The 14010-nt window shown below is 43.4% G+C and overlaps 1 protein-coding gene across 3 annotated transcripts in view; it reads left to right on the forward strand.

The window, feature by feature from the left end:
• The first annotated feature begins 1937 nt into the window (after positions 1-1937).
• The window catches only part of LOC129705620 (uncharacterized), a 69541-nt gene continuing 57468 nt past the window's right edge, over positions 1938-14010 (forward strand). The window contains exons 1-2 of one of the 3 annotated variants that reach the window (XM_055649250.1): positions 1948-1966; positions 4653-4723. The gene's annotated coding sequence lies outside the window, so the exon portion shown is untranslated. Of the gene's footprint in view, positions 1967-4652; positions 4724-14010 lie in introns of those variants that run through there. The other 2 variants (XM_055649251.1, XM_055649249.1) reach the window with 2 other exon arrangements.

The raw sequence follows: 14010 nt of genomic DNA on the forward strand, positions 1-14010 counted from the left end.
GAAAGATATGCAAAAAGTAACGGTGATCAAGGAAAGGTGGAGTCCACAATGGTTCATTGTTGGCTACTCAGGAAATAACTGATTAACTGATTAGTGATTGCTATGCACATTGGAGTTGTGAAGGTGCAATATGAATGCAAGCACGAGATACTGCAGCTGCTGGAATCCTGAGCAAAAAACAAATCATTGGAATAACTCCATATGTGGGGCGGCATCTGAGGAGGGAATGGTCAAACAACGTTTGGGGTAGGGACCCTTCGTTAGACCGCAAATCTTTAGTCCTGTTTAGCAAGGATAAATCTGTGCATGTCCCTACCTTCTCATATGCTAGATATGTGTTTCTATTTTGACTTCTAACCCTTGGCCAGGTGAATGGCTCAATTTAAGTGAAAGTCAAAAAAGATGGCAAGAGCAGACAAAGAGCCGCAACCACACTCCACCATCATCTTTAACAAAATGTTGCAGGTGAGATATTCAATTAAAAGTCACAAATTCAGCAAACTGAGACACAGGATTAAAGGAGCAGATCATAAAGGAGCTATTGAACATGTCAGGCATTTATGTCAGGTGCCTGACCCGCTGAGTATTTCCAGCATTTTCTATTTTTCTTCCAGATTTGCCGCTGGCCAGACCCTTACCACTGTTTGCCCCAGTGTCCCTGCAGAAGGCCACCCACCCACAGCGATGTCTTCTGTTGCAGTGAATACATTGAGTTGGATGACCCTGACCAAGATCCATGTAAATTACCAACTAAACACTGCAATCATTGTGTAATTCAGGTGCAGGTCTTGGAAAGACTGTTTTTTTTTGTGGCTAGAATCCAACAAAGAACAACAATGTTTCTTCTGGATGCCTTGTTGGACTTACTGAAGGTCTGCGTGCCAAAGCTGTGATGGGCCGTGCTCTGTGTTTTTGCCGGCCACCTTGTGTGAGGAGCGAGAGTCAATGTCACTGTCCCTCAAGCTCTACCCCCCCATTGAGTAAACTTCCTGTTCACCACCTGCTTAAACCAACTTTTCAGCCCAACCCCCACACCGCTCGATTCATAGCCCACGAATCTATCAACCTCCCGCTCGAATCTACCCAGTGATAGAGCATCCGCGACACTCTGAGGCAGAGAATTCTAATCATTTGCAACCCACTAGGTAGAAAATCTTCACATCTCGACTCTGAATTGACAGAGACTTAACCTCAGTTTTTCCACCAGTGAAAACAGCATCGATCTGATCAAGATCTGTAGCCATTTTTACATGCCCTTAAAGCAACATAACAGACCTGCAAACACAATACACATTGGCAATACAGGTCAACCACCAATTTTCTGGCACTCTTGTTTCCAGAGTCTTGCCGTATTATCAATTTTGCTGGATCAATAGACAATAGGTGCAGTAGTAGTGTTCAAGAGGGAGCTGCAGATGCTGGAAGATCGAAGGTACACAAAATTGCTGGAGAAACTCAGCGGGTGCATCTATGGAGCGAAGGAAATAGGCGACGTTTCGGGCCGAAACCCTTCTTCAGACTGATGGGGGATGGGGGAGAAGGAAGGAAAAGGGGAGGGGGAGGAGACCGAGGGCGGGCGGATAGGAGGGTGGGAGGAGACAGCTAGAGGGTTAAGGAAGGGGAGGAGACAGCAAGGGCTAGCAAAATTGGGAGAAGTCAATGTTAATGCCATCCGGACGCAAGGTCCCCAGGCGGTGCAGTAGTAGGCCATTCGGCCCTTCGAGTCAGCACCGCCAGTGACTGCAGGTCACGGCTTCGGGGGTGCCAAGATACAGGCCCGCAAAGTCTGATGGTTGTTGGGAAGACGTTATTCTTGAACCTGGTGGCGATGATTTTCAGATGCTGTACCTTTCTTCCAGATGGTTGGAGTGATATGTGATCGTGGCCCAGGGTGGTGTGCGGTTTTGATGACATTGGCTGTTTTTCTGTGGCAGCACCTCGTATAGATGCCTTCGATGGTGTGGAGGTCAGTATCTAGCATGGACGGGGCAGTTTCTAGCTCAACTGTTCATTTGTAAACCCCCGATACGCAACATTAGGGGAGAAAAAATCTCCAAAAATCACAAAAAACATCAAATTTTGGTTAATATCCTACACGCTCAGAAAAAATATGCCGGTTATATCTTTAAAAAGTCTGAAGTTACAGACAAAATACACAGGGATGTCATGTTTAGAAAATATAGATAAAAACCAATATATCACATTTCAGAGCTTATGTTTAAATTCTTCAGTAATGGTTAATGATTAAAAATGTGCAACCAATTCACAACTTAATGTTTACTTGCTAATTTGTGGAAATGACCACTTTCTATACAGAATGACACAAACTATTCCGTTCAACATACCTCTGGCTTATCTGCCTCCCACAGGTCTCCCTTCACCCTCTCACACTACTTTATTCATTTTAGTTTAATTTAGAGATACAGCACAGAAACAGGCCCTTCGGCCCACCGAGTCTGCACCGACCAGCGATCCCCGCCCCGCCCCTGAGACAGAGGCGATTGGGCGAAGAGAGGGATGCCGGCTCGCTGGAGCTGGCCATACCTGGATATGGGGCGCCCCTGTACCTCCAAGCGACCAGACTTCGGACTTACATTACAAGACTTAAGGGCCTGTCCCACTTATGCGACCTTTACAGGTGACTACCGGCACCCGTGATAGGTCGCCGAAATTTTCAACATGTTGAAAAATCAGCTACGACTCTTTAGAGACCTCTCACGACCATAGGAGACCTCTCACGACCATACAGGCGACCCCTGGCGACATGTCACGGTGACCACTCACGACCCCGTAGGAGACCTCTCCACAGGTCTCCAGTCTTTCTTGTCAATGTTGAATTTTCAACATGTTGAAAATTTCGGCGACCTATCACGGGTGCCAGCAGTCACCTGTAAAGGTCGTGGAAGTGGGACAGGCCCTTTAGACTACAAACTGCGCTAAAATATGGTGACTGTGCATTTGGGGGTTGTGTAAAAGAATCTCACTATGCTGTGCATACGTGACAATAAAGAACCATTGAAATAATTGACCTCAGTCCAGTCTATCAAGGGCACAACCCTCCCCACTATCGAAAGCACATGCATGAGATGCTGCCTCAAGAAGGTGGCACCTATCATCAAAGATCACCATCACTGGGCCAAACCCTCTCCTCACTGCTACCGTCAGGCAGGAGGTACAAAAGCCTGAAATCCTTCACCACCAGGTTGAGGAACAGCTACTTTCCTACAACTATCAGATTCTAGAACCAATCTGCACCACCCTAATTCTACCTCGATAGCGGAACATTATACATTAATTCTTGCATTACCATGGGCTCATTTTTCATTCTGTAAGTTCATACGTTCATAGGTTGTACAAGCAGAATTAGGCCATTCGGCCCATCAAGTCTACTCTGCCATTCAATCATGGCTGATCTATCTTTCCCTCTCAACCCCATTCTCCTGCCTTCTCCCCATAACCCATGACACCTGTACTAATCAAGAATCTATCAATCACCATCTTAAAAATATCTGGAGGAAAGAACTGCAGATGGTGGTTTAAATCGAAGGAAGACACAAAAAGCTGGAGTAACTCAGTGTGACCAGCAGCATCTCTGGAGAGAAGGAATGGGTGAGACTGAAGAAGGGTCTTGACCCGAAACGTCACCCATTCTTTCTCTCCAGAGATGCTACCTGTCCCGCTGAGTTACTCCAGCTATTTGTGTCTACCTTAAAAATATCGATTGAATTGGCTTCCACAGCCTTCTGTAACGTTTTCATAATGTGTTTTACACTGATGGTTTGTTTATTGCAGTTTTTCATTTACTGTCTTGCAGAATTGATGTAGAATTTATGTTTTTGTGTGTAAAAAGGAACTGCAGGTGCTGGTTATACACCAACGATAGACACAAATGCTGGAGTAACTCAGCAAGGCAGGCAGCATCTCTGGAGGGAAGGAATGGGTGATGCTTCAGACTGAAGAAGGGTCTTGACCCGAAACATCACCCATTCCTTCTCGCCAGAGATGCTGCCTGTCCCGCAGAGTTACTCCAGCATTTTGTGTCTATCTTTATGTTTTGGTGTGTTGTCCGAGTCTATGTACCTGTGATGCTGCTACAAGCAAGATTTTCATTGGATCTATACCTTGCCACACTTGTGCATATGGCAATCCACCTCCAGATTAAATTCCATTTGGAATATTTTGGAGGACCAAGAAACCAAGAACCAAGAACCAATAAACTTGACTTGACTTGAAGATTCAAGATTCAAGATTCAAGATTCAATTTAATTGTCATTTGGACCCCTTGAGGTCCAAACGAAATTCCGTTTCTGCAGCCATACATTACAAACAAATAGACCCAAGACACAACATAATTTACATAAACATCCATCACATCGCTGTGATGGAACGCCAAAAAAACTTATCTCTCCAAAAACTGAAGTTCCCCCTAACAGCATCCTGGAGGTTATAATTTTGCATTTTACAAACATAAGCTTTCCAGTTTGTGCATCTCTGATTTTTTTTTAAGCTTCTAAAGATTCTCACGGTTTTTAACGTGTGGGACGAAATGAATCAAACCTTGAATATTTTCCCAGAGAGATTGTTCTTGGCACAAATCCACATTTTGCTTCTTGGTCCTGTAACAGTAATTTTCTCCCTCTTCCATTGAACAGATCGCCACCCATTGACTTCATTGAGCTGATCTCCCATTTTCAAAGCTTTCAGTGAAGTGCTGACCATTCAGGTAGATGAAACAGAAAGCACTTTCTAGTGAATTTGTGTTGTGCAACCTGGATTTTATTTATGGAAGGATGCTGATTGTTTTGAGTCTTGCTCAGTTATTGCTAAATTCGATGCACATCAATAGAGGGGAGGCATGCTTGAAATAGTTTGCAGGGACGATTATTGAGACTATAACGATCATATTTTACTAAAGACTAGGGTTAATTTTCCGATGCATTTAATTTGATTTTGGAGCATTTTGGTTGATGTTTCTTTCTGAAAGAAAATCTGTGCACTATTTCTTGTTTACTGTTTATCTTTTGATGGCTGCTCAGTCTCTGGATTGCTCTTGGGATGTGGTGGGTCTTTAATCTCATGAGGCTTTTTGTGTTAGATGATTTACTTGTACGTTTTCAACTAGCTGGTATATGAATGCAATAGCAGGGAATGGAGGGATATGGAACTGGTGGGGGCAGGGGAGATTCGTTTAGCAGCATGTTTGGTGCAGGCATTGTGAGCTGAAGGGGTTGTTCCTGTGCTGTACTGTTCTATGTTCTATGTAATAACTATCCTGTTCAGCCCCGATCTCTGATGGAAGGGAGTTCAACCCTTCTCTGGGAAATTAATGGTCTTCTGGATGCATGCCAATATTTTCAGGGTAGCTGAGAGAGTTGGGGTGGTGAGGGTGTGGTAGTTAGAGGGAGTCCAGATTTTGCTACAAGTTTGAGAAGAGCGATTTAGTGCAGTAATAGCATTGCCAATTCTCCTGAGTTTTTAGGAATTAAAATTGATCACAAAATTAGGTTATTCCAAAACTAGGTTGAATAAATTTTATCCAAATATTTCTCCCATTTGTGATAAATGTCTTTCTCAAAATGCCAATATTACGCACTCATTTGTCTCTTGTTCAAAAAACGTTATAAATTTTGGTGTGATATATTTGATATATTCTCAAAGCTATTTAAGACAAAAATGGAACCTAACACTGAAAAACGTGGAGTAAGTGGAGATGGGAACAAATTAAATACACACCAAAACTCATTTTTCAATTATGGGTTAATAACAGCAAAAAAACTTATACTTAAATTTTGGAAAAATGCTAATATACCAACATTTAAAATGTGGATCAGTAATATGCTGGACACAACACATTTGGAAGAAATGAGACTCCTCCTAATAGACAAACAAGACAGATTTTTAAGGAGTTGGTCCCCATTTATTGATTTCTTGGATTCATGTGGTGACATAGTATCATGAAAACCAACAGTTTCAGGTATGGGTGAAAGATGATTTAGAATATTTAAAAAAAAAAAATCTCACTGTGGCAATGGAATAATCTCCCTGCTGCTTTCCTTCTTCACTTATTCCTTCTCTTTCACATTTTTCTTTATTGGTTTTTCACCCACGCTCACTAATCTATTCTTCACTTTTCACAACCTCTTTTTCTTCTCTCCTTTCTCACGTCTCTCTTTAAAAAAAAAGGGAAGTTGTACAGAGAATGTAATATGTTAACATCATATTTGTACCAATGCATTGTACTCACTTCTAATAAATAACATATTAAAAAAAATAAAAAATTGATCACCGGGATATTGTTGCCAGTATCACATTAAATGGCGGTGCTGGCTTGAAGGGCCAAATGGCCTACTCCTGCACCATAGAAACATAGAAACATAGAAATTAGGTGCAGCAGTAGGCCATTCGGCCCTTCAAGCCTGCACCACCATTCAATATGATCATGGCTGATCATCCAACTCAGTATCCCGTACCTGCCTTCTCTCCATACCCTCTGATCCCCTTAGCCACAAGGGCCACATCAACTACCCTCTGTGGCCGAGAGTTCCGGAGATTCACCACTCTCTGTGTGAAAAAAGTTCTTCTCATCTCGGTTTTAAAGGATTTCCCCCTTATCCTTAAGCTGTGACCCCTTGTCCTGGACTTCCCCAACATCAGGAACAATCTTCCTGCATCTAGCCTGTCCAACCCCTTAAGAATTTTGTAAGTTTCTATTAGATCCCCTGTAAGTTTCTATAAGATGCACCTATTGTCTATTGTCTATTGCCAGTGACAGAGAGGCAACTAAAGGGATATTCAATGAAAATTGAGTGTTTTGTTACTTTTTTTTAAACAGCATGTTATAAAAGTGTTAGATATGTGGGAGAAATTACACTCTGAGGTTAATTAGGAATAAGAGAAGGAAATTGTATCAGATTGCTTATATAGTCCAAGCAGCAATAGTGTGTCCTGTTTTGGGCACCAGATCAGTCATTGAGGAGGGTGCCAGGATTTACTGGAGAGGTGCATGGGATGAGGGATTAGTTATAATGAGTAACTGTGTTGCGTTTCTTCGAGAATTCTCGGAGGAGATTTGGCAGAGATGTTATTGGAACCATGAAACGTTTGAGAATGAATGATGAAAAATTGCTGCCAATGGCTGATTGATAACCAAAAGGCCTCAGGTCTGAGGTGATTGACAAAGGGAACTAGAGACTGAAGGAGGAAAATCTTCATCCTCCACAAGTGCTTAGATTCACTGCCGAAGATTGATGGGGATTCGGATACAACAGAAGATTTCAAAAAGGGATTGGGATATTTATATTGGAGGAACTATGGGTTGTGTGTGTGTGTGTTGGTGTGAGTTTGTGTGTGCACATGGGGGATATTTATGTTGGTGGACTGCGTTTGTCCATGTGTGGTGTGTTTTTGTATGTCTGCATTGCGTGTGCGTGTGTGTCTATGTGAGAGTATGTTTGGTGTATGTGCATGCTTTGACTGCAGGTGTGTGCGTGTGTGATGGTGTGAGAGAGAGAAAGTGAGAGAGAGTTTGTGTGAGAGTGAGTATGTGTGGACGCCTGTGTGTGTGTGTGAGTGAGAGTGTGAGAGTGTGTGGGTGTCTATCTACTGATGTGTGACTGGTCTCCGTCCGGGCAGTCTCTTTTGCCACTGTATCAAGTTCTTCTTCTGTGAAACCTGTCTGGTGGTTGCATCATAACCGCTGCTACCCCATGCTAAACAAATCCACATACAAGCAACTTCTTCCACAGTATGGAACAGTGATACAAACTTGTGCTGTTGATGGCACAGTTGTCAATGTTTCCAGCATTCACACAGTGTGAAGGTGCTCGGTGAGCTGGCCTGTACCAAGATGGATTATGAATGTTCTATGATAATACATCTGGGATCTCCCCGTCCTCCAAGAACACTCTGTTCCTTCAGTTTTGGCATCTCAAGCATCCCTGGTTTTCTTTGCCTGATGCTAGTTAGAACCGTATCTTCAGCTGCCTTATCCCTAAACGCTGGAATTCCCTCCCTAAACACATCCACTTTATTCTCTTTTAAGGCAATTCAACCTCTTCATTTGCCCTAATGTATTACTAACATGTGTGACCAAGTGGCTCAAGGCAACTCTTATGCAGATGACCCACAACTGATACGCGAGGCAGCATGGCATTAAAGGTGATACATCATATACCCATGATGGATTGGAAGGAGGCCCTTCAGCCCATTGTCTTACCCTATCCCCTAATAAAAGGCTACTGAGAATTAGAAAAATACTGCAGTTGCTGGAAATCTAAAGTAAAATGAAATGCTGGTAATGTTCACCAGGCCAGGCAGGATTTTCAGTTTAGTTTAGTTTAGAGATACAGCACGGCAACAGGCCCTTCGGCCCATCAAGTCTGATCTGACCAGCTATCGCTGCACACTAACACAATCCTACACATAGTTGTGACTATTTACAATTTTACCTACAAACAAAATGTCTTTGGAGGGTGGGAGGAAACCTGAGCACTCAGAGAAAACCCACGCAGGTCACTGGGAGAACGTACAAACTCCGTACAGACAGCATTCGTAGTTAGGATCGAACCCGGGTGCACCACCATTCAATATGATCATGGCTGGTCATCCAACTCAGTATCCTGTACCTGCCTTCTCTCCAAACTCCCTGATCCCTTTAGCCACAAGGACCACATCTAACTCCCTCTTAAATATAGCCAATGAACTGGCCTCAACTACCTTCTGTGGCAGAGAATAGATAGGGTGAATGCACAGAGACTGTTTCCCTGCAAAGGGGAATCAAGAACAGAGGGACATAGGTTTAAGGTGAGAGGAGAAAGATTTAATAGGAACATCAAGGGCAACATTTTCGCTCGGAGGGCAGTGTTTAAATGGAATGTGCTGCCATGGGAGGAAGTTGAGGCAGGTATTATAACAGCATTTAAATGACATTTGGACAGGTGCATGGATAGGAAAGGTTTAGAGGGATCTGGGCCAAATGTGGGCAGGTGGGACTAGCTTAGATGGGCCACCTTGGTCGACATGAACAAAGGGTGTAGGAAGGAACAGCAGGTGCTGGTTTAAACCGAAGATAGACACAAAAAACTGGAGTAACTCAGCGGGACAGGCAGCATCTCTGGAGAGAAGGAATGGATGATGTTTCTTCAGACTGTTCAGGACAAAGGGCTTGTTTCCATGCTTTTATGACTATGAGTCTGTGAATACCGCAGATGCAGACTGTCTGAAATAAAACTGAAACAGGTAGAAATACTCAGCCGGTCAGGCAGCACCCCTGGAGAGAGAAGCTGATTTAATATTTTAGGTTAATAACTTTTATGAGTGTTCTGGGACTTGCTGGAGAGTGTGTACCACGCTAAATAAAGCTCTTTGGGATGCATGGCAACCAAGCGAAGTGTACCTAAATGGATATTCAATTTGATTGTTAATCTGATACAACCTCGTTAACTGTACAATGATTCTCTTTTGCTACTCTCATTGCTTCATTAGCGGTGGCACAGTGGTCCAATGGTACAGTTGCTGCCTCATAGCGCCAGAGACCCAGGTTCGATCCTAACTATGGGTGCTGTCTGTACGGTGTTTGTACGTTCTCCCCATGACCGCGTGGGTTTTCCCAGGCGCTCCAGTTTCCTCCCATACTCCAAGGACGTACAGGTTTATAGGTTAATTGGCTTCAGTAAATTGTAAAATTATCCCTAGTGTGTGTAGGTTAGTGTACTGGGTGGTCGTTGATGGATGCGGACTCGGTAGGCTGTGGGGCCTGTTTCCGTGCTGTATCATGAAAGTCAAAATTATGAAGCCTTATTAGTTTAGTTTAGAGATACAGCGTGGAATCAGGCCCTTCGGCCCACCAGGTCCATGTTGACCTGTGATCCCCGCACACTAACATTATCCGATACCCACTAGGGACAATTTTTACATTTGCACCAAGCCAATTAACCTACCAACCTGTACATCTTTGGAGTGTGATCATATTTGATTAAATGTGGGTTAATGGAAAAATCTGTAAGGAAAGGCAGATGTGACCTTCCTTGCTGATGTGACCATTATTAAGTATTAGAAGCAATCTTTGTCCAGAGAACACCAGAGCCATTTAGTTAGTTTAGTTTATTGTCACATGTACCAAGGTACCGTGAAAAGCTTTTGATGTGTGCTGACCAGTCAGCGGAAAGATAACACAAAATTACAATCGAGTTATTCACAGTATACAGATGCATGATAAAGGAAATAATGTAACTGATGTTTAATGCAAGATAAAGCCAGTAAAGTCTGGTCATATTAGTCTGAGGGTCTCCAATGAGGTAGGTAGTAGTTCAGGACCGCTCTCTAGTTGTGGTAGGATGGTTCGGTTGCCTGATAACAGCTGAGAAGAAACTGTCCCGGAATCTGGAGGTATGTGTTTTGCACGGGGATGTTGCTTATGTTGTTCTGAATGGTTGAGGCAGCAAAATTTAACCCCAGCTGAAGGACCAAACGCAATTCACGAGCAACGTTTGATGGTGGGGGAAGGAGATACTGGACTTCCCCGTCAATAAAGCACCCTGACAGTGAAAACAAACATCTTGATGGAGCATCCAAGCAGCGAGCAGATTGCTAATGCAGACTGGGTAGTCTCAGCTTTCATTAAATGCCTGCTTTCTGCCCTCTAGTCCTGACCGGGCACACAAAATGTTGAGCGAGGTTGGTCTGAGTCAAGTAATAATTTCTAAGTTTCCATTAAGTGCCCCAAACAAATGTCAAAACTGAAGGCAGTGTTTACCACGGTTGTGAATCAAATGCCATTTATTTTCCTTCACGTGCGATTACTAGAGGAAGTTGGGAGGGGGAGATGGAGGGGGGGCACACAGGTTCAAACTTGTAAAGGCTAATTTTGGGATTGATAATAGGAAGTTCTTCCTTGCGCAGCGAGTGATTAATAGACAAATAGATCTCCGGATCGATTAGTGGGAGGGTAAAAACAGTCTTGGAATCAATTAAAGAACAATGGGACATTTCATCAGGGTGAGGTTAGGCATTTTGGAGATTGTACCATCAGCTGCCTGCGTCAACCTTTTCACCTCATCACCCCTCTCATACTTTAAAATGTTGTTTACTTCTTTGAGCTAATATCAGCTGCTCTACAATCTCCATTAGGGGGGCTGGCATCCAAAGTAGCTTTTCGTATAAGCATTTCAGCAAAACCTTTAGAGAGGTTTTACTGGTGCTAACATTAAAATGTAAATGGAACTTGTCTTTTTCAAGATGGATCGCTTCAGTGAACTAAATGCCCATCTCAGCTACGATTATCATTACAAATTCCCCATCTGCCTCCATTTTGGCCAGATTTTCCCCTTGAAAGTCTGATATATACATTTGTTAAAATCATCAGGGTTTCATGTTAAATACTTGCATAACATTCCTGTGAGAAAGCTTTGATGCAGTACATGTTGAATCCGTATCTTGTCAAAGTCATAGTCATACAGCGTGGAAGCAGGGTCTTCGGCCCAACTCGCCCATGCCGACCAGTTAGTTAGTTAGTTCGTTAAGTTTTGTTTATTGCCATGTGTACCGAGATACGGTGAAATGCTTTTGCTGCATGCCAACCAGTCAGCGGAAAGACAATACATGATTACAATCTAGCCATCCACAGATACAGGATAAAGGGAATAAAGGGACCAGATGTCTGGTCTAAACTAGTCCTCTAATCATTTCCTATCCATTTACATGTCCAAGTGTCTTTTAATTCAGTGGGCAGACACACACACACACGCACTTACACATGCATGCACACACAAACACACATGCACATACACACACACACACACATGTACAAATACGCACATACACAACGCGTATATACACACAAGCATGTATGCACACACACACATGTATGCACCATGTACACACACACACACACACCTTGCATTCCACAACTACAATCTGTACAACAGATTCCAAGCACATGTATTTCCGATCTCCCCCCTCAACACTGCACTTGTCAGAGTAGAATCTTTCACAAACATAGGTCTGTTATAACCTGCTGGGAATATTATTGCCTACATGTAACATTGCAATAAAATCACACATCGACTCTATCTGGGGTGCATTCCACAGATAGGCTGAAAAAGCTGGAGTTATCTCTGGAGAGAAGGAATGTTTTGGGTCGAGATCCTTCTTCAAAGAACCAACCCAAAACGTCACCCATTCCTTCTCTCCAGAGATGCTGCCTGTCCCATTGAGTTACTCCAGCTTTTTGTGTCTATCTTCAGTTTAAACCAGCATCTGCAGTTCCTTCCTACACTCGAGTTCCACAGACATTGCCTGTCCCCAGGGTGTGGGGCTCAGACACACTGAGCCTCTATGGAGTAGAGCTACACACACTGACTCTCATTGAGTAACAGGCCTGTTCACTATCCCTCACTGGGGTCCCATGGAGACTGATTCACATGACTCCTCGATTGCCTGTGTTAGAGTCCATTTGCCCCAACTCAGCCCGTTTGTAGAGTCATACAGTGTGGAAACAGGCCTTTTGGCCAAACTTGCCCACACCAGCCAGCATGTCCCATCTACACTAGTCTCACTTGCCTGTGTTTGACCCCTATCCCTCTAAACATTATCCCATCCATTTACCTCCTTTCTCAAACGTTGCGATAGTCCCTGCCTCAATTACCTCCTCCGGCAGCTCGTTCCATACACCCACCACCCTTTGTGTGAAAAATTAATTTAATTTATTAATTTCTCTTTGTAAATCTAGTAAATGTAAATTCGACAAAGCTGAAAACAACCGAGTGTTGAATATCTCTTGTTTCCCTTGGCCCTGACTCTCAGTGTGAAGGTGGGTCTCGATCAGAAACGTCACCTATTCCTTTTCTCCAGACATGCTGCCTGGCTCGCTGTGCTACTTCAGCTTTTTTCTGTCTGCCTTTGGTTTAAACCAGCATCTGCAGTTCCTTCCTACATGACATGATATTAATATCTGTGGTCTATCAAATACCATGATTTACATAGTGTGTTGCTCAGGGTTTATCTGTAATGCTAAAAAAGAAGTGGAGAAATTAAGGAGACCCAAAGTTGACGTCTGCCCCGAATCTGACCTGCTCCCTTGCTAATTTTAGAGATAGTGGATGTATTAGTAATGATCTTCCAAAACATCCCAGATTTGGGAATGGTCCCTGTGGATTGGAAAAAAGCAAAGACACGCCATTGATCAAGAGATGGCTAAGAATGAAATCAGCAGTCTGCCAGGCAGTGAGTTGACATCTGTTTCCAGAGAATTGCTGGAATCTGTTACTGAGGATGTGCTAACAGAGTGGCTACATGAAGGGCTAGCGAGAGTTCCCATTTTTTAATGCCAAAAGGAAATTGTCTGTATGGCGGTTAATTTACGAGACATCACCAGACAGTAAATGCTGGGGTTTGCAGTAACGCCCACAACAACAACAAAAAACTGCTGAGGAATTTGTGACTAACAAGCCTTGCGAAGCAAACTTGATGATGTTGTAAATAGTGGAGATAAGGCAGAACCAGGAACTATGATGCATTTGGACTTTTCGAAAGGCACCTGATAAGGTCACAGAGATTCGAGGGTAATTTATTTGCGAGGATGGAGGTTTGGTAAGGATTGAAATGAGAGCTGGGATGATAGTCATAGAGTGATACATTGTGGAAACAGGCCCTTCGGCCCAACTTGCCCACACCGGCCAACATGTCCCAGCTACACTAGAAACATAGAAAATAGGTGCAGGAGTAGGCTATTCGGCCCTTCGAGCCTGCACCGCCATTCAATATGATCATGGCTGATCATCCAACTCAGTATCCTGTACCTGTCTTTTCTCCATACCCCCGATCCCTTTAGCCATAAGGGCCACATCTAACTCCCTCTTAAATATAGCCAATGAACTGGCCTCAACTACCTTCTGTGGCAGAGAATTCCAGAGATTCACCACTCTGTGAAAAATGTTTTTCTCATCTCGGTCCTAAAAGATTTCCCCCTTATCCTTAAACTGTGACTCCTTGTTCTGGACTTCCCCAACATCG

This window comes from Leucoraja erinacea, chromosome 18, assembly GCF_028641065.1.
Source record: "Leucoraja erinacea ecotype New England chromosome 18, Leri_hhj_1, whole genome shotgun sequence".
Classification (NCBI taxonomy): Eukaryota; Metazoa; Chordata; class Chondrichthyes; order Rajiformes; family Rajidae; genus Leucoraja; species Leucoraja erinaceus.